The following is a 20794-nucleotide window of genomic DNA, read 5'->3' on the forward strand; positions in this document are numbered from 1 at the left end:
AATGAAGTTCCCAATATCACTGTGATGCGCTTCGACAGACCAACTCATGTATTTGCAGTAGAGAAGGTGCAAGATGATAAGCCATGGTATCATGATATCAAGTGCTTTCTTCAGAGCCAGATATACCCGCCTGGGGCATCTGTGAAAGATAGAAAGACATTGAGGAGATTATCAGGCAGTTTCTACCTCAATGGCGAAGTGCTTTATAAGAGAAGTTTTGACATGGTTCTGCTCAGATGCATGGATAGACACGAAGCAGACCTGTTAATGACTGAGGTCCATGAGGATTCATTTGGTACTCATTCCAATGGACATGCCATGGCTAGAAAGATGTTGAGAGCAGGCTACTATTGGCTGAAAATGGAGTCTGACTGCTACAAATATGTGAAGAAATGCCACAAGTGTCAGATTTATGCGGATAAGATTCATATTCCCCTGACACTTCTGAACGTTATTTCATCACCATGGCCTTTCTCCGTGTGGGGAATTGACATGATTGGCATGATAGAGCCGAAAGCGTCCAACGATCACAGATTTATTCTCGTAGCTATTGATTATTTCACCAAGTGGGTTGAAGCGGCGTCATATGCAAATGTGACCAGGCAGGTGTAACGGGGTATTCGTTACCATTAGATATATTGACTAAATCCAAGGTAAACCATACAAGTCGAGTCGCCACCGCACTTCTATTTATCCAAAGGAATGGTTAGAAAGCGAACAAAAACCTAAAAGTTTTATCGAATCAAAAACTAGTAAAAATGTCAGAGATCTGGGTAAGGGGGTTGGTTATGCAATGGGGAGGTTTTAAGCACCCAAAACATCCTAGGTACTCCTAGGGAGCCCTTTTCATACTTGGTTGTAAGGTTGGTATTTTGTGAAAATTTATTTGTACAAACAATGATTGAAGAGATGAGAAGAGAATGTACAAGTTTATTTACATTTTGTGTTTGGATGGATAAACCCATTGCCTACGTACCATCTTAAAAAAGATTAGGATCAAAACCTCGTAGTTCGGGGTAAAAATCTCAAAAATGAGTTGGTCAGTTGATTGGTCCAAAAGCCTTAAGGTCTTTTGTTATCCAAGGGAGAAAACTCAACCTAAAACCACAAATCCACCATGTGAGGATAACTTCAACATGCTAGTGAGGGGTTAACCCTATAATAAGCATGGAAGACTGATTGTCCATCACTAAGGATATAGGTGAGTATTACATCTACCTCAAGGATAACTCAAACCTAATAGCTAAAGGTTATAAAAAAAATGATTAAGGAAGTGGCCATTGGAACCACAAAAAGACATTTGAATGGGTTATATTTACCAATGAAAAGTATGTACAAAATATGGTCAAAGTTGACTTAGAAGTTCAATTCAAAAATAAGTGTTATGAAAAGAAAATTTGAAAATCAAAAGCATAAGTCTTAGGTTTCTAATGTTGAAAACAAGTGTTAAATGTTTGCACAAAAGTTTTCGCTTGGGTTAGAGTGGAGGGAAGAAGAAGAATGGCTAGAGTCCTAATCATACAAGAGATAAGGGAAAAGAGAACAAGACCACAAATGGAGTTCCTCTCTTGAGATCATATTGATGATCCAAGTAGGTCCCATCCTTTGGAATAAGAAAGCAAAATAATAGTAAGCTCAATCAACAATCACATAAGTCTCCTAAGAGATCCTCAATGCCTCTTGTATCTTTCACTTTGGATGAACATGGCAATGGTTCTTTAATTTGAGTTCTCATAGGATTCCCTAGCAAAAGAGCACACATAATAAAAGTTTCATGAAACAAATCAAGAATGGACAAGAGTGAGTTTAGAGGTTTGGTCCTTCTAATCCATCTTCACATTAAGATCCTTTTACTTCAATTTGCATAGGGAAGGTCTTAGAAACTAAGTCCATTTGTCCATTTCTTTTGCATTTTTGGTCCACAATAAACAAAACAAAAGCACAAGCACAATAATATATACACAATTATGTGCTCAAGTGAGCAAAAGAAAAATTGCATTAACATAAACATGTGCTCAAATGAGCAAAGGAAAAAGCAAATGAATAATATGTGCAAGAATAGTAAATTGCATAAAAGTAAAGAGCAAAAAGTAAATGTTAATTGTTAATGGTTAGTGTTAGTAGTTAGTGTGCCATAATGCAAATTTAGCGCTATGTTAAGAAATCGTAATTGGACTTATGTAGAAGTCACAACTATCTGAGGCCGGTCAATAATAATGTAGGCAACAACACAAGTTAGAAATCTTGATTAGTGAACCAAGTTCCAACAACTTGCCATGCCAAAAAAAGAAGGAGAGAATTGATCTTGTATTGGTTTAAGTCCTTTGCATGATTTAGGAAGCAACCTATCCCTAATGCAAAGCCATTCATTTGATCAATTGATCAAGATGAATTAGATTTGAATCAAGGAAGATTAAGCCTCCCTAATCAATGCTAACTTATCAACCTTTAACTCATTGATCAAAAAGAAAAGAAGAAGAAGAAGGAGATGAATAATGGATAATGGAAAATAAAGAACAAAGTGCATTAAATGAAATGGAATGTACCAATCAACAAGTGTTGACCAATGACATTGAGGATCATGGTCAAACAATCAAAAAAAGAAGTGAGATGAAGATTGGAAGTAAAGAAATGAATAAAATATTTTTAGGCATTTTTAATATTCAAAATAAACTTGAATTAAAATATTAAAGAAGAGTCAAACTTCAAAATCACTTCAAATCAACTTTGAAAGGTCCAAGTGATTTATCCCAAGTTCGACAAGGTCAAACAAAGTTTGACAAAAAATTCCAGCATTTTTAAAAGTCAGAAACTATTTTTAATCAATTAAAAATGAATAAAAATAACCTAATTGAACTAAAATCTCAAATAAATATCAAATCAATTAAAAAATTGATGAGAATATTTTTCATAGATCCATCATCACTCAAATAGGTTGAGAAAATATTTTTGTATTTTTTGAATATTAAAAACTATTTAAAATGAATTAAAAATAATCAGAAAAGAGAAAATTCACAAAAAATAACAGATGATGAAATAAAAAATATTAAAAATCATTTTTAGAAAGTAGAATTAAAAAGAGAAATAATGCAATTGGTCCCATATTTTTTGGATTAAAAATGAGAGAGTTATGAATTTTTGAAGTTAAATGAAATAAAAGAAATAAAATGGAAATTAGAAAAATCAGAAAAAATGAGAGACGTTAGATCTAAGCTCATTAATTGAGCTGGCACATCCAGAGGTGGAGAGATGCGCGCGCACGATGGTCCCAAGTCAACTGAGTAATATGTGGAATTAAAAAAAGTCATAAGATCCAAGAGCCATGATTCAATCTGGAAATCATCATCAACGAGCGAACATGGAGATTCCGGCCAGAGTTGCAGGTTCTAAAAACTTGATGAAAACGAGCGATCCTCATATCATTGGAAATCTGGGGTGATGTACATCACCCCTGAACCATCTATTTTCACTCTAGATCTCCATGGTAAGAGAAATCAGAAGTTGAAAAATATGGTGTTCAACTGAAACTTCATGGATTTGTAAAATTAAAAGCACCAACAAGTTGCCTCTGTTGAGAGGACTTCAGCCAAGCAAAAGGACACAAGAAACAAGCTATAAATGAAGAGTTTCGAAGCAAATAAGTTTGAACATCAACCTTCTAAATACAGATCTGTGGACCACGATCCTTCAACACACTTGCTTGCAGTTGGTTCTGGAGATGGAAATGAGGCAAGGCTGAGGAATTAGAGTCCAATAATAAACCAAGGAAGTTGAGAATTGGATCTGAAAATTTCAAGTGAAAAAGCAAAATTCCTTTAGAGTATGGTTTGGAATGATTTCTGCAGAGTTTCAGGTTGATTCAGGGATGCCAATTGAATGAAATGGTGCTTCTATTTATAGATGGAAAGGCAAGGCAAGGGTGATCAAACTCGTGTGCATGAAGTTGGGTCCTCCATGCATGGTCCTGTACAGGCGCATGTGAGGCCCAAGATCAAGTGCAAATGCAAGCTGAGCTCATTCTGTAATGAAATGGACGTGCATTTTGAATGGTATTTGCTTGTGCATGAAGCTTCATCATGAATTCCATAATTATGCCTAAATGTTCACCTCTTCGAAAATGCCAATTAAAAAATCCAAACATAAGCATGTGGGTAATGGTTGGAAAGGTATTGACATAAGGAATAAATGTTATGTTGGACAAAAACTTATTTGAAGTGTGCAAATTTATGAAAACAGGCCATGAAGTTGATAGTGCAAAACATGCCTTTGAGAATTTGGTAAAAATGAACCAACTTCAAGCCCTTTTGTTTTGATGATGCAAGCCTCAAATGGAAAAACCTCCAACATAAAAGTTGCATATATTTTAAAGAAAATCAAGATGGACTTAAATTTTGCATCATTTGGATTTTTTATTTAGAATTTATGGGCACTTGAAGTTGGACTTTTTTGCCTTTCAATGCATTTGGTCCAAAGTGACCAATAATGTTTTGCATTATCACATGTATTTATTTTGAGATTTTGAAATTTTGTTCAACATAACATTTTAAGTAGACACAATAAGCTTTCTAATTCATTTCATCCCACCTCAAAATCATGAAAAATTAATGAGTTATGTTCTTGAGAAGTTGACCCAAAATTAGGGTTTCAGTCAAAATGACCTATAATGTCTTGGAATGGGAGATGGCCTTCCAAGCTTAAAATAAATTTTTGATGAACATGAAAGTTGTTCATATTGTCCTTAAGAACATTGTTGCTTTTGAGATCATCTCCATTTGACCAACACATAAAAATTTAGGTCTCAGTGCATTTCAAAATAGTCAGATGAATTGACTGATCAACTTCTCAAGTCCACAACTCATATCTTGATGAATTGATGATTGAGGGCACTCAAATAAGCTCAAATATGCATGAAATGATGAATTAGATAACTTCCCTTGATTTTATTTGACCATGGGCTGAGGTTGCTTCATTAGCAAGGCATTATGGGTGATCAGATGAATTAGGATTCTTTGGGACACAAACTTCAAGCCCTTTGATTTGCTTTGATGATAATGATGAGTTGAGATACTAGGGAGGTATATTTGAGGGATGAGAGCTTTGGGAACCATTGCCATGCTTGACTTCATCTTCTCTTGTCCATATCTTTGCACATAGGATTACCTAGAAGCTTTGGACCTTGTGATTGCTCAAGCTACAAACAAAAGATGTTAGTGACATATTTTTGTGCTTTTGGTTAGTGAATAAAGATGAGAAAAGTAATAATATACAATCCAAGCATGCTTAGTGATCTCAAACCACTCACAAGAAGTCCCACCCACAAGCAAAGGGAACCCAGATGCTTATGATCCTTGAGGCTAAGCAAATGAAATTTTATGATGCCATGAGGGATTTAGGGTCAAAATTGGGGTCTTATAGATGCCCCTATTTAAGGACATTCTAGCCGGAGAAGTGAAGGTTAAAATCTTCTTCTCGACGAGGTAGAATGGGCTTAAATAATAACAATGAGACGAATTTTGGTCCCTAAGAGACCTCATGATGCAAATGTATGTGTGCAAACGGTAACACTCTGTGGGGATATGTGTCCACAAAGAAAGAAAGAAATGAGGAATGAATGAAAATCCACTGGAGTAAAGGGATAAAACTGCGTGAAATGGTCACAACTTGAAACTTGTTGAGAGACACGAAGGGAATCCATGAAATAAATCAAATGGAAAGACTCGAGCTGACTCAAAGATGCATGTATTGGAGAATATGCCAATACAACAAAAAACTTATCCGTAATGGATACTTCGGATAAAAATCCGGACTCAGGCTGGGAGAATCCACTAAGGGACCTCGCTAGGGAAATACCCAAACAAAATTCCTCTAGGGAAGCAATGGGATGAGGTATTACCGATTACTGGGTAATAAGCTCAAAGAGACATGTGATCCGAACACCGGTATAAGGGTGAGAGAACGACATGCTCAGGAAGAATGAATATCTAAGACCGGTATAAAGGTAATGGATATCAAACATCCGAAATCATCTGAGGAAGACCTAAAAAGGTAAACTTCAGCTCAGGAGAATCTGACTCCGTGAGGGGACAAAAAGTCATAATAGGGAGCAGGGAGGAAGGAACACCAGAGATACCGGTTACTGGGCATATAATAGATGACCAACCAAAGCGTGAATTGGGGAATATTCCCAAGACACTCGTCATCCAAAAAGAGGGCTAAAAGAAAAACTCGATTATAGGATGGACATTCGATTCCAATAAAAAGGGATACGAATCTTACTCGACTGGGGAAGAGCAAAGGACTTCAACCAGACAGTGCATGAGATATATTATCTATTACCATCAGAACGTAGATAATATACTCACATGGAAGATTATCCACAACCGGTTACTGGGTTAATAAAGGACAAATCGACCGAAGAGAGAGGACATCGAGATACCGAATACTAGGTATACAGTGATGACCAATCCAGGGGGAAGAAACAATCATTACCAACAAAAGGGTAAATGAGAGATGACTCACTGGGGATATATTGACAAAGGAAATAATCTAGGAGACATATCACCAGTTACTAGGAGATATGCTCAAAAGAAAGGGACGAAGGAATATCAATACCGAATATTGGATAAAGATAAACGTCAAGGAGGGGATTACATCTACCGGATACTGGGTAGAAAACCACGGAAAAGTAACAGTCATCAAATAGGATGAACAACATGGTTAACTCTACAAGGGGATAAAAATAGGGTTTACAACTACTAGTATAAAGGTAGAAAACCATAGACTCCGTCAGGGCAAAGATGGATAACTACTGGTTACTGAGTAACTATTCATCTAAAATACGGGGAAGCGCAAGAAAAGACACAAGAAGCCAATCTAGGGTCAAACTAGAGAGACAAGCTGAATCAAGACTCGTCCCAATGAGGATATAACTCACTGGGGAATTCCATCCCAATATATGTGTTGGGAGGAAACAGAAACAACCATTATCCACGAGGATATAACTTGGTGGGGACTATGGAAGAAAGGATAAACACTTTCTGCTTAAGGGGATGACTTTATATCGAGGGATCAGACACGGACATCTGCTTGGGGAAATGTATTACCAACTAGCAGGGGATAACAAACAAATATATAGGGCAAAGAATGCATCATGAATATCTGAATGTTTGAAAATTATATGCACACATGCGTGGTTTATGTATGATGAATGCTGACAAACAGATATTTCTAACACGAACAGGTCCAAAGAATAAGTTTACAAACATCCGGTACTACATTCTCAAGAGAGAAAGCCAGGCCCAATGGAAAGATATCCAATCTGATGAGGGGCAAGAGATACCAGGAAACCAAGATTTCTGCAGGGGAATGAGCATCCGTCATTCCAACTGGGGAAAAGTCGTTGCATAGATGAACTCCGACGTAGAAGCAACTCTACCGGGAAAGTTATCAAAAAGGAGGATGGATCTCTGAAAGGGAACAACCATAAACCAGAAGCTTCCAAAGATCACCAGATACTATCTTACCAATGAGATCAAATTTGCTGAGGAGGGAGAGATGAATAATCTTACCCAACACTCTGCTCGGGAGAAAGAACCGTAAAAGGCTCCTCTAAGACCCCAATTTTGTCCCTAAGATCCCTCATGGCATTTCATTTGCATAGCCTCAAGGATCATTGAGCATCTTGGTTCCCTTTCCCTTTGGGTGGGATCTCCTTGTGAGTGGTTTGAGATCACCAAGCATGCTTGAATTGTATATCATTGCTTTTCTCATTTTGTTATTAACCAAAAGCACAAAAATATGTCATTAACAAGGTGTGCATGGAAATTCAATATGGCCTAACTTTTAATACAAAGCTCCAAATTGGTCCATTCTTTTGGCAAAATGCTTCTCATGATCAAGACTTCTCAAAATAGCCTTTGCCATGCATGGGAGAAGTATGTATGCTCATCATTTCTCATGTGATCATTTTGGAGGGAATTTCCATAATTCAAATTTGGCTTATGATACAAGCAAAATACCAATTCCATGATGATCCTTGGTTGATTTTAAGTGGATTCCAAGCCTTGCATGAGGATTTGCACGTGTATCATGGCTATAAGAGCTCACTTTTGCATTTTGGCACTTGGCTTAAAATATCCTTAATCATGATTAGTGGATGGAAATTGTGATTAGCAGCATCATTAGCAGGGCATATAAAAGCCAAACCCTAACCATAACCACCATAACAGAAAAATTGAGATCCAAATTCAAGAAAATTCTCCAAAATTCTCTCTCTTCGAATTCTTCATTTCTTCACACAAACACCAAAAATTCTTGCATAATCTTGTTCATCATGCTTCATTGAGCAAGAATTAACCATTGGTTTGAGCAATTCAGTCCATATTCGAGCAGTTCAAGTGCAAACTCATAACAATGGAAGTTGGAAATTGAGCTAGATCCAGGCGGTTTCAATTGTTTCTTTGTGCACAAAGCTTCAAGGCAAGTTCAGTGGAGTAGATCTGGAGCTTTTGAGAGCTTGAACACACGATTTCAGAGAACTGCATTTCCAAGTGAGTTGAAATTCATCATCTCTTTTTGTTGTTTTCTTGTTATAGTTGTGTAGATCTCACTATGTAGAGGTTGTACATATGTTTAGATTTGAGTTTGGATTACAATTGAGCATGTAGTGATGAATATAAGTTTTGATTTCATAAATGTTTTGCTTTGATCTGGAAAATTTATGAAGAATTAGGATGAATTGAATGCATATTTGGAATCTCCATGGAAAACTGAGTTGATTGATGTATGCCTTGTGTAATTCTGCATTTTTGCACGGCGGCGCCGCCGTCTGGTTGGTCGGGGAAGACGACCGGAGCTACAGCTCCGGCGTCTGGTTATTCCTAGGGTTTTTGCCATGTGTTGTCCACGTGTGTGCTTGTTTGGACATTTGATTGGCTGTGTTGCTTTTGACCGTGCCATGTGTGCGTTGAAATGCTGAGTGTGCTGGTGACTAGATTTAATGAAACGCATCGTTTCATTTAGTTGATTATGATGCCATGTGTGTGCCTTGCGTGTACAAGTGATTGGTTTCATTGATTTGACCATGCCATGCGTATGTTTGACCTGCTGATGTTTGTGTTGACCGTGTTTAGTGAAACGGTGTGTTTTGATATTTAAACCTGGACCGTTTATTTGCCATGCGCGCCTTATCCAACGGTTTTGATTGCTTCTGATTTTATTTGAATTAATTGTTTCCCTCCATTTCATTTTAATATTTCATTTATTTTGTTCATCTTATAAAATTCATTAAAAATAGAAAAATGATCCAAATTAACTCCAATTTTTTTTCATAGTTTTGTTTTGATCTCTAGTTTTTTCATGATTTGTTGATTTCTGGATTTTTATTTGTGAATTTTTTATTGAACATTGTGCTAAATTGATATGTTGTGTTCATTGCTTTATGAAATCTTCATCTTTGAGCCAATTGATCCAACTTTTTGCATGCTTGATATTCACACATGATATGAACTTTTGAGCACTGGTTTGGATTTTTTCTCATATGCTATCATCATTTTTGACACATAGAGAAAAGTGTGACAATTTGTGTCACATCTTTGACATTGAATTGTTGCATTTTTGTTCATCTATCATTTGAACTTTTCTGGATTTGATCTTTTTCATATTGATTGTTCATGACATGAGAAACTTGCATACAAAGTATCAAGATCATTGCATGCACTTCTGTTTTGATTTGGATTTTCTAAGTTGGAAGTCCATTATGTGCATATTTTTTGTTCATTTGCATTACATGAGCCATTTGAGACACTTGCTTATTGGCTTGATGATGGTCCTTTTGAGGACATTTAGATGATTGTTTGAAGGTGCATTATGTAAAAGATCGGGTTCTGTTTTGATCATTTGGTTTGGTTTTGAACTTAGTCTTTGTACTAGTGTTTTGTGCATAAACTAACTGTGCTTTGTGTTTCAGGTTTGGACATTTAGCATTCATGGTTGATTTGTTCTCACTTCGTGAGATGCAAATGCCTTTGAGTACTAACTATTGTTGTTTTGTAGGTTGTAATTGATGTGATGAGCTCATTTGAGTGCTTGAGCATTGTTCTTTGAGTTGTAAAACTGTTGAATGGTTTCACTGTTTGTCTGTTGGTTTTATGACTGAAATATTAACTATTTAGCTTTTGTACAGGTACCTTAGTTGCTTGCTTGCTTTTGCTTTTGCTTAAGCATTGGATTGTGGTTGATACACCACTTAGGTAGTTATCTTCTTAATCCATGTAGTCTGGAAGTCCTGTCACCTTTTTGGCAGGCATTTTGCTGGCAAGTCCTCCTTATGAGGCTCTGTTTGTGTTTGTTTACAATTGTGCCAAAGACCTCCAAGATGAGGCATGTGATACTTGATAAGACCTCCAAGAGTAGAGGCAATTGACGGATAGAAGGGATTAGTAGCCAATCCCCCGTTATTCAGTGAGTCGTTCTTTATGCTCACACTACGTGTTGATGCTCTAGAACATGTACCCAAGATCTTTGTCCAGAGTCTGTCAAGTGGAATAGGGTCCCTCTTTCTGGATCCCCACGCTTTCTTTGTCATGAGCTCACCCAGGCCAGGGTTAAGAGCATGAGGTTTCATCCTCATTTACCATCTTTGATCAGCTTCACCCTAACTTTCAATGTTAGTGGTTAAGAGCTCCAGATTACCCTTTTACAGTTTGGCTTGTTTGTCGAGGTTGATATGACCCCTCTTGACTAAAGCCCACCCATTTGTTTGAGCCTCTTGTATGTATATAGAGGGTGATTGTTTGTTTGCTTTTGATGTGTTTGCTTTTGATGTTTGTGTGTTATGGTTGGGAGTCGGATATAAGTCCATGTATTGGCATTCTGTTTCTTTGTTTGTTGTTAGGAGTCATGTGTAATTCCATGTATGGGCATTCTGTTTCCTTTTTGTTGTTAGGAGTCGGATATAAGTCCATGTATTGGCATTCTGTTTCCTTTTTGTTGTTAGGTGTCGGGTGTAAGTCCATGTATTGGCATTTTGTTTCCTTTTATTGAGGATCTCTTATGAGATTTGTTTGATTGTTTATGCCTTGTGCTTGCTTATTCCAAAGGATGGGACTTACTTGGATCATCCTTATGATCTCAAGAGAGGACCCCTTTTTGTGGCTTTGTTCCTTTTCTCCCACCTCTTGCTTTCTTTAGGACTTAACCCTCCTTCTTCATCCCTAACCCAAGCCAAAATCCTTTTTGTGCAAACATTTGACTATTGTTTTCAACATTAGAAACCTAGGCCTTATGCCTTTGATTTTCAAACTTTCTTTTCATAACACTCATTTTGAATTGAATCTTTAAGTCAACTTCGACCATTTTTGTATATACTTCTAATTGGTAAATATAACCCATTCAAATGTCTTTTGTGGTCCATATATCCACTTTCTTAATCAAATTTTTCATATACATTAGCCATAGGTTTGAGTTATCTTAGTGGTTGATGTAAATCTCACCTCATCCTTAGCGATTGGATTGTAAGCCTTCCATACTTATTATAGGGTTAACCCCTCACTAGTATGTTGAAGCCTTCCTCACATGGTGGATTGTTGGTTTAGGTTGAGTTTTCTCCCTTTGATAACAAAAGACCTTAAGGCTTTTGGTTCAAATCAATTCATCAATCTTTGAAATTTTTACCCCGAACTACGAGGTTTTGATCCTAATCTTTTCATAAGAGGGTACGTAGGCAATGAGTTTATCCATCCAAACACAAAATGTAAATAACTTGTAAATTCTCTTCTCATCTCTTCAATCATGTTTGCACAAATAAAATTTTCACAAAAACAATAACCTTACAACAAGTGTGAAAAGGGCTCCCTAGGAGTACCTAGGATGTTGTGGGTGCCTAACACCTTCCCATTACATAACCAACCCCCTTACCCAGATCTCTGTTTCTTTTATTAGTTTTTGTTAAAACTTCTTAAGTTTTTGTTCGCTTTCTAACCATTCCTTAGGATAAATAGAAGCGCGGTGGCGACTCGACTTTGTATGATTTACCTTGGATTTAGTCAATATCTCTAATGGTAACGAATACCCCGCTACAGCTCCGGAGGAAGAGGACGCAATCATGCCAGGAATATGAACAAATGTCTTACCCTTTTCGAGAATCTTACCATCCTTGGGAGATCACTGCAGGCATTCCCAGTATCCCTATGTCATTGTGAATGTTCACTTTGTTTAAAAACAAATTATGAAAAATTTGATTATTTAAAACAATGATATTTTTTTCAATTAAAACATGCAAAACATTTGTTGAATAGAAACAAATAAAAGTGCAAATAATTGAATAAAGGCTCAAATTTATTTGATGGAATGGTAGTCTGCAATTGGCAAGACTCCATAGATCTTTTCAAATTTGAAATCGGTGATATATATTGGAGAAGGGCTATATTGAACATAATTACCATTTCTTCACCAATTCTGAATCCGATGTATTTGAAGCTTTGGTTGATGATGAATGAGCGAGAATCTCTTGACGGATGACAGTTGTAGAACACAGTCTTGTCAGGATGCAGTTACTTGCCAAATCCCTATTTTTTGCCTAGATTTCCCCAGGGTGAGGTACTCAATCTAGCGGGATACGTATATTCATTTTTTTCATGTCTCTAACTTTTGCCTGGATTCTTGCCAATTGCCAATCTAAGCCGCCCTTTCGGGTTTTCAACTTAACGAGCTAAAAATGATTTTAATTTCTACTTTTAATTTCTCCTTTTAAATTCTACTTTCTAAAAATGATTTTTAATATTTTTTATTTTGTCATTTGATATTTTTTAGTAATTTTCTCTTTTCTGGTTATTTTTAATTCATTTAAAATAGTTTTTGATATTCAAAAAATACAAAAATATTTTCCTAACCTCCTTGAATGATGATAGATCTATGAAAAATATTCTCATCAATTTATTAATTGGTTTGAGACTTATTGAGATTTTAATTCAATTAGATTATTTTTATGCATTTTTAATTGATTTAAAATAGTTTCTGACTTTTAAAAATGCTGAAATTTTTTGTCAAACTTTGTTTGACCTTGTTGAACTTGGGATAATTCACTTGGACTTTTCAAAGTTGAATAGAAGTGAGTTTGAAGTTTGACCTTTCTTTATTATTTTAATTCAAGTTTTATTTTAATAGTAAAAAATGCCAAAAATATTTTATTTGTTTCTTGACTTCTAATTTTCATTTTGCTTCTGTTTTCTATTATTTGATCTTGATCTTCTCTATCTTTGGTCAATGCTTGTTGATTAATACATACCATTTCCATTAATGCACTTTATTTCTTCATCTTCTTCTTCTTCTTCTTTCTTTCTTCTTTTTTATCAATGAGTTAAAGATTGGTGGTTAGCATTGATTCATGGAGGCTTAATCTTCCTTGATTCAAATCTAATTCATCTTGATCATGGATCAAGTGAATGGCTTTGCATTAAGGATAGGTTGCTTCTTAAATCGTGCAAAGAACCTAAATCAATGCAAGATCATTTCTCATCTTTTTTTTTGGCATGGCAAGTTGTTGGAGTTTGATTCACTATTCAAGACCTCTAGCTTGTGTTGTTGCCTACATTATTATTGACCGGACTTAGATAGTTGTGACTTCTACATAAGTCCAATTACGATTGCTTAACATAGCGCTAAATTTTCCTTATGGCCCACTAACTATTAACATTAACCCTTAATCATTAACATTTACTTTTTGCTCTTTACATTTATGCAATTTACTATTCTTGTACATATTATTCCTTTGCTTTTCCCCTTTGCTCATTTGAGCACATGTTTATGTTAATGCAATTTGCCTTTTGCTCACTTGAGCATATAATTGTGTATATATTATTGTGCTTGTGTTTTGTTTTGATTGTTGTGGACCAAAATGCAAAAATGGACAAATGGACTTAGTTTCTAGGACATTCCCTATGCAAAATTGGAGTAAAAAGGACCTAAATGTAGAAGATGGATTAGAAGGACTAAACCTCTAAACTCACTCTTGTCCATTCTTGATTTACTTCATAGAATTCTTTGATGTGTGTGCTTTTGTGCTAGGGAATCCTATTTGAGCCAAATTGAAGAACCATTGCCATGTTCATCCAAAGTGAAAGATACAAGAGACATTGGGGATCCTCTAAGAGCTTGTTTGATTATGTTGATTGCTTGAGCTTACACTTATTTTGCTTGCATATTCCAAAGGATGGGAGCTACTTGGATCATCAATATGATCTCAAGAGAGGAACTCCATTTGTGGTCTTGTTTCTTATCCCTTATCTCTTGTATGATTAGGACTTTAGCCATTCTTCTTCTTCCCTCCACTCTAACTCAAGCCAAAACCTTTGTGCAAACATTTAACACTTCTTTTCAAACATTAGAAACCTAAACGTTATGATTTTGATTTTCAAACTTTGTTTTCATAACACTTATTTTGAATTGAACTTTTAAGTCAACTTTGACCATACTTTGTAAATACTTTCCATTGGTAAATACCACTCATTCAAATACCTTTTTGTGGTTTCAAGGAGAACAAAGGATGTCTACGATGGTCCACGAGACTTATGTCTCTCACTAATGATGATATCTTTTGGTACAACCGTGTATATGATGGTGTGTAGATTATCGACTCTTGTGGTGAATTCTTCAATGTACCTCTTCTTGGTACATGTGGTAGGATTAATTACAACCCTGTTTTGGCACGTCGTCAGCTTGGGTTCCCCCTAAAGGATAAACCCAATAACATTCTATTGGGGGTGTATTCTTTCAGGAGGGTAAAGATCCCCAAGGCTTGAAGGGTAGGATGGTCCGCACTTGGCGCAAGATCCATAAGAAAGGAAGGAAGGAGCTAGGTCCGAAGAATTGTATCGCTTTGGAACCTTATACTTCTTGGGTTAGGAGGAGAGCTTCCGAGTACCTCATGCCTTACGAGTATCCGAGACCTACACCTTTGGTTGTGGATGGGCCTTCAACCCTCCCTGACCAAGGAGTAGAGGAGTTGAGAGAGGAAGACCGTTCACGTGCTTGGATCCGTGAACGAGAGGAGTTGCTTCAGCAGATCAAGGAGAAGGATGCTTTGATAGAGTTCCTCGAGCATCAGGTCATTGATGATCCTAATGATGCATGAACTTCTCTGCTTCCTCAGTCTTCCATGTTTTGGAAGAGGAAGTACGATCGACTCGCCAAGGAGAAGGCAGATATGGAGGCAGCCTATGAGGAGGAGGTGAAGAGGCTTCGTGCATCTTATCTTCCAGTCGCTCGAGCTTTAGATGATTGTTTCTAGGGATCCATAGGATGATCATTTTCCTTCTCTCTTGTATTATATTTGGTTACCAAAGTTGTACTTCTTTGGTGTAAAAACATTTCCCAGATATTATTGACATTGTATTTCCATATATGATAAATGTTTAATATTTCCAATATTTGCAAATAGAACTCTAAAGTTCCTCTGATATAAAAACAAATCATATGCACAAGCATTACATGCATCATGCGCATAAGCGGGTTTTGCTTCAGGCTTCTTGTCCTATGGTATAACTCTGTGTTCTTCATTTATTTCAAAGACAAGCTGACTCACCGGTACTACACCAGAGCCAACTCATCGAAACTGATGGATCATTTGGAACAAGAGAACCACGAACTGAAGGAGGAAGTAGCCAGATTGACTTCCTTGATGGAGTCATTCATGGCTGCCCAGAGCCAGTCTTCTCCGACACCCTTAACTCCTCCCCAGAGGACGGTCATTTCTGAGATCGCAACTTCTATTGTGCCTGCTGCAGCAGCTCACTTTGCGCCATCTATGTCGGCCGGATTCCCGTGGGGAATGCCCGCCAATTTTGTGCCAGAGGGTTTTGCTCATACTCTTGCTTCTTTGCCGGCATCTAGCCCGGTCCTTTCAGTCCCACCTCCCGTTGTGCATACATTACCAAGAGTTGAAGATACCATCTACCATTCTGAACCATCTGATGGTCCAGATGTTTATGAGAAGATGGATGACATGAAAGACCAATTCCTTGAGCTTCGCAAGGAACTGAAGACTCTAAGGAGGAAGGACCTCTTTGGTAAAAGTGTTGTTGAGTTGTGCCTTGTGCCCAACGTGAAGATCCCTATTAAATTCAAAGTACCTCACTTTGAGAAGTATAAGGGAAACACATGCCCTCTCAGCCATCTTGTGATGTATGCTCGCAAGATATCGACGCAAACTGATAATGACCAATTGCTCATCCACTATTTTTAGGACAGTTTGTCCGGTGCTGCTCTCCGGTGGTACATGGGTCTGGAAAGTTCGAACATCCTCTCTTTCAATGATTTTGGCTCATATAGCACCTGTTTTCAGAGAAGCCCAACATTATCAACAACAACAAACTCAGCAATATCAACAATAACAACATCGTCCATAACAACAGGCCTACCAGCCTCGAAACAATAACAACAATACTAGCACCAGCTATGAGAGGAAGAGGGTCACTTTTTATTCAATTCCGATGGCCTATGCTGAACTCTATCTGTCTCTGATTGATAGAAAGTTAATTACTCCATGAGACCCTCCCGCTGTACCTAGTAACATCCAGTGGTGGTACAAGCCTGAGCTTCACTGCGTATATCATTCCGGTGCTCCAGGACATGACGTGGAAAATTGTTATCCCTTGAAGACCAAGGTGCGAAACCTTGTCAGAAGCAAGATTTTGTTTTTCGAGGATGTAGGTTTGAATGTGAAGAAGAACTAATTTCCCGAGCATGGGAAATCTGTCAATATGGTCCAGGGCTGTCCTGGAAAGTACAAGGTCAAATACGTCAGTCATATTCGACAATCCCTGGTTGAGATGCATCATTTGCTGTGTGATTATAGCCATTATGAACATGACCACGATAGATGTCGAGTCTGTTCTGTTAATCAGAGAGGTTGTCTCCAGGTGCGCAAGGATCTTCAGGAAATGCTGGATGGGGGAGTCATTGAGATCCTTCAAAACAAAATGTTGGCGAAGATGCTATTGAAGTCAACGTAATTTCTCCAGTATTTTGGATACCTGAGCCTGTTGTCATCAAGTATGATGGTAGCAAGCAGAAGGTTTCTCCTGCTCTGACTATTAAGCCAGTCGGCCCGGTACCGTACTCTTCTGAGAAAGCGGTCCCTTATCGCTACAATTTTGTAGCACTAGAAAGGGGTCCTTTCAGTCCCACCTCCCGTTGTGCCCACATTATCGATAATGGATCTAACTTGAACAACAAGATGATGAAAGAGCTGTGTAGCGAGTTCAAGATTGCATATCACAATTCTTCTCCCTATAGACCCAATATGAATGGGGTTGTTGAAGCTGCTAATAAGAACATCAAGAAGATTATCCAGAAGATGGTTGTTACGTACAAAGATAGGCATGAGATGTTGCCATTTGCTTTGCATGGATATCGTACGTCTGTCCGCACTTCAACAGGGGCAACCCATTTCTCTCTTGTTTACGGCATGGAGGTTGTACTCCTAGTAGAGGTGGAGATCCCATCAATGAGAGTCTTGATGGAAGCCAAGTTGACTGACGCTGAATGGGTTCAGAGTCGTTATGACCAATTGAATTTGATAGAAGAGAAGAGGTTGACTGCCATGTGCCATGTTCAATTATATCAGCAAAGGATGAAGAAAGCCTTTGATAAGAAGGTCAAGCCTCGTGTGTTCCGAGAAGGTGACCTTGTGCTCAAGAAAGTTTTGTCTTTCGCACCCGATTCCAGGGGCAAGTGGACTCAAAACTATGAAGGTCCATATGTTTGTTAAGAGAGCCTTTTCAGGTGGTGCTTTGGTACTTACAACTATGGATGGGGAGGATTTCACTCGTCTTGTGAATTCAGATACAGTCAAGAAATACTTCGCCTAGAAAATAAAAATAGAATAACTCGCTAAGTTGAAAACCCGAAAGGGCGGCTTAGGCAAAAATGGGAGTCTCGGTGGATTGAAAACCCGAAAGGGCGATCCAGGAAAAAGTTAGAGACATAAAAAATAAATATGTATCCCGCTAGATTGAGTACCTCATCCTAGGGAAATCTAGGCAAAAATTAGGGATTTGGCAAGTAACTGCATCTTGACAAGATTGTGTTCTACAAACTGTCATCCGTCAGAGATTCTCACTCAGTCATCGCCAACTGAAGTTTCAAATACATCGGATTCAGAATTGGTGGAGAAATTTTCATTATGTTCAATGTAGCCCTTTTCCAATATATATCACCAATTTCAAATTTGTAAAGATCTATGGAGTTTTTCCATTTGCAGACTACCATTCCATCAAATAAATTTGAGCCTTTATCCAAATTATTTACACTCTTATTTGTTCTATTTCAACAAATGTTTTGCATGTTTTAATTGAGAGATATCATTGTTTTTAAATAATTAAACTTTTCATAACTTGCTTTTAAATAAAGTGAACATTCACAATGACAAAAAGGATACTAGGGATGTCTTCAGTGCTCTCCCAAAGATGGTATGATTCTCAACAGGGTAAGACATTTGTTCGTATTCCTAGAATGTTTGTATCCTCTTCCTGCAGAGCCTATTTTTGGTTTTTCTCCAGAGCAGAGTGTTTGGTAAAGGTATTCAATCCTCTTTCCTCCTCAGCAGATGCGATCTCGTGGTTGGGGTAGTATTTGGGTGATCCTTGGAAGCTTCTGATTGGTGGTTGTTCCCCATGAAGATCCATCCTCCCCTCTGATAATTTCCCCGGTGAAGTGGCTTCCCAAGTGGAGCTTATCTGTGCCATGATCCTGTTGGAATGGTTGTGGTCATTCCCCTGCATAAGTGTTTGTTTCCTGGTACCCTTGATCCCCAGCAGATGGGATGTTCTCCGCTGAGCCTGGCTTTCTCTCTTGAGATGTAGTACCGGATGATTATTCAATCAATCAGTGGACTCGTTTGTGTTAGATATGTCTGTTCTGTCAGCATTCATCATACATAAACCACTCATATATGCATAGTTTTAACATTTAGATATTCATGTTGCATCCTTTGCCATATGTCTTTGTTTGATATCTCCTGCCAGTCGGTAATATATTCCCCAAGCAGATTGTTTGTGTCTGATATCCCCATGAAGAGTCAGCCCCATAAGTAGAAAATGTCTATCTTTTTTTCATATTCCCCACCGAGTTATGTCCTCGTGGATGCTGGTTGTTTCTGTTTCCTCCCAACACATATATTGGGATGGAACCCCCCATTGAGTTATATCCTCATAAGGATGAGTCTTGTTTCATTGTGCACCTCTAGTTTGTCCCTAGATTTGGCTTTTGGAGATTGTCCTTGCAGTTCCCCGTAGTTCGGATGAATGATTGCTCAGTAACCAGTAATTATCCATCTTTTCCACGGCGGAGTCTGTGGTTTTCTACCTTTATACTGATGGTTGCAAACCCTATTTTTATCCCCTTGGCAGAGTTAACCTCTTTGTTCATCCTAACCAATGACGGTTGCTTTTCCGTGGTTTTCTACCCATTATCTGGTAGATGTAATCCCCTCCTTGACGATTATCATTATCCAATATTCGGTATTGATAATCCTTCACCTTTTTTGAGTATGTCTCCCGGATCATTGCCTTTGTCAATGTATCCCCAGCGATTCATCTTTCATTTGTCGTTTGTCGGTAATGATCGTTTCTCCCTTTGATTAGGTCATCATGGTATACCCAGTATTTGGTATCCCGATGCCTTCTTTCTTCCGGATGATTTATCCTTCATTTACCCAATAACCGGTTATGCATAATCTTTCGTGCGAGTATGTTATCTATGTTCTGACGGTAATAGATAATATATCTCATGCACTCTTTGGTCGAAGTCTTTTGCTCTTCCCCAGTCGAGTAAGATTCATATCCCCGTTTGTGGAATCGAATGTCCATCCTATAATCGAGTTTTCTTTTTGGCCCTCTTTTGGATGATGAGTGTCTTGGGAATATTCCCCAATTCACGCCTTGGTCGGTCACCTATTATATGCCCAGTAACCGGTATCCCTGGTGTTCCTTCCTTTCTGCTCCCTATTAGGACTTTTTTTTCCCCTGTGGAGTTAGATTTCCCTGAGTTGAATATACCTTTTTAGGTTTTCCTCAGATGATTTTGGATGTTTGATATCTCTCACCCTTATACCGGTCTTAGATATTATTCTCTCCGAGCATGTTGTCCTTCCACCCTCATACCGGTGCTTCGATCACATGTCTCTTTGAGCTTATTACCCAGTAACCGGTAATACCTCATCCTGGTGTTTCCCCAGAGGAGTCTTGTTTGGATGTTCCCCAGTGAGGTCCCTTAGTGGATTCTCCCCATCTGAGTCCGGATTTTTATCTGAAGTATCCTTTGTGGGTAATTCCTCTGTATTGGCATATTCCCCAATACATGCGCCTTTGAGTCAGCTCGGGTCTTCCCATTGATTTATTCTTTTGGAATTCTGCTCGTGTCTTTCACCAAGTTTTAAGTCGTGCCCTGGTCACGCAATTTATTCCCTTTCTTATCCCCATAAGAGTCCCAGAGTCTCCGTCCCATGGGGTGAATTACTCATACGGATTGTCAGTTTCTCCGGATTTCTTTTCTTCTTTGTGGATACATATCCCCCACAATGTATTACCCTTTTGCACACACACATTTGCATTATGAGGTCTCTTAGGGACCAAAATTCGTCTCTTTGTTATTATTTAAGCTCATTCTATCTCATCGAGACGAAGATTTAAACCTTCACTTCTCCGGCTAGAATGACCTTAAATAGGGGCATCTATAAGACCCTAATTTTGTCCCTAAGATCCCTCATGGCCTCATAACATGGCATTTGTATGGCCTC

Source organism: Lathyrus oleraceus, chromosome 2 (genome assembly GCF_024323335.1).
Source record: "Lathyrus oleraceus cultivar Zhongwan6 chromosome 2, CAAS_Psat_ZW6_1.0, whole genome shotgun sequence".
Lineage (NCBI taxonomy): Eukaryota > Viridiplantae > Streptophyta > Magnoliopsida > Fabales > Fabaceae > Lathyrus > Lathyrus oleraceus.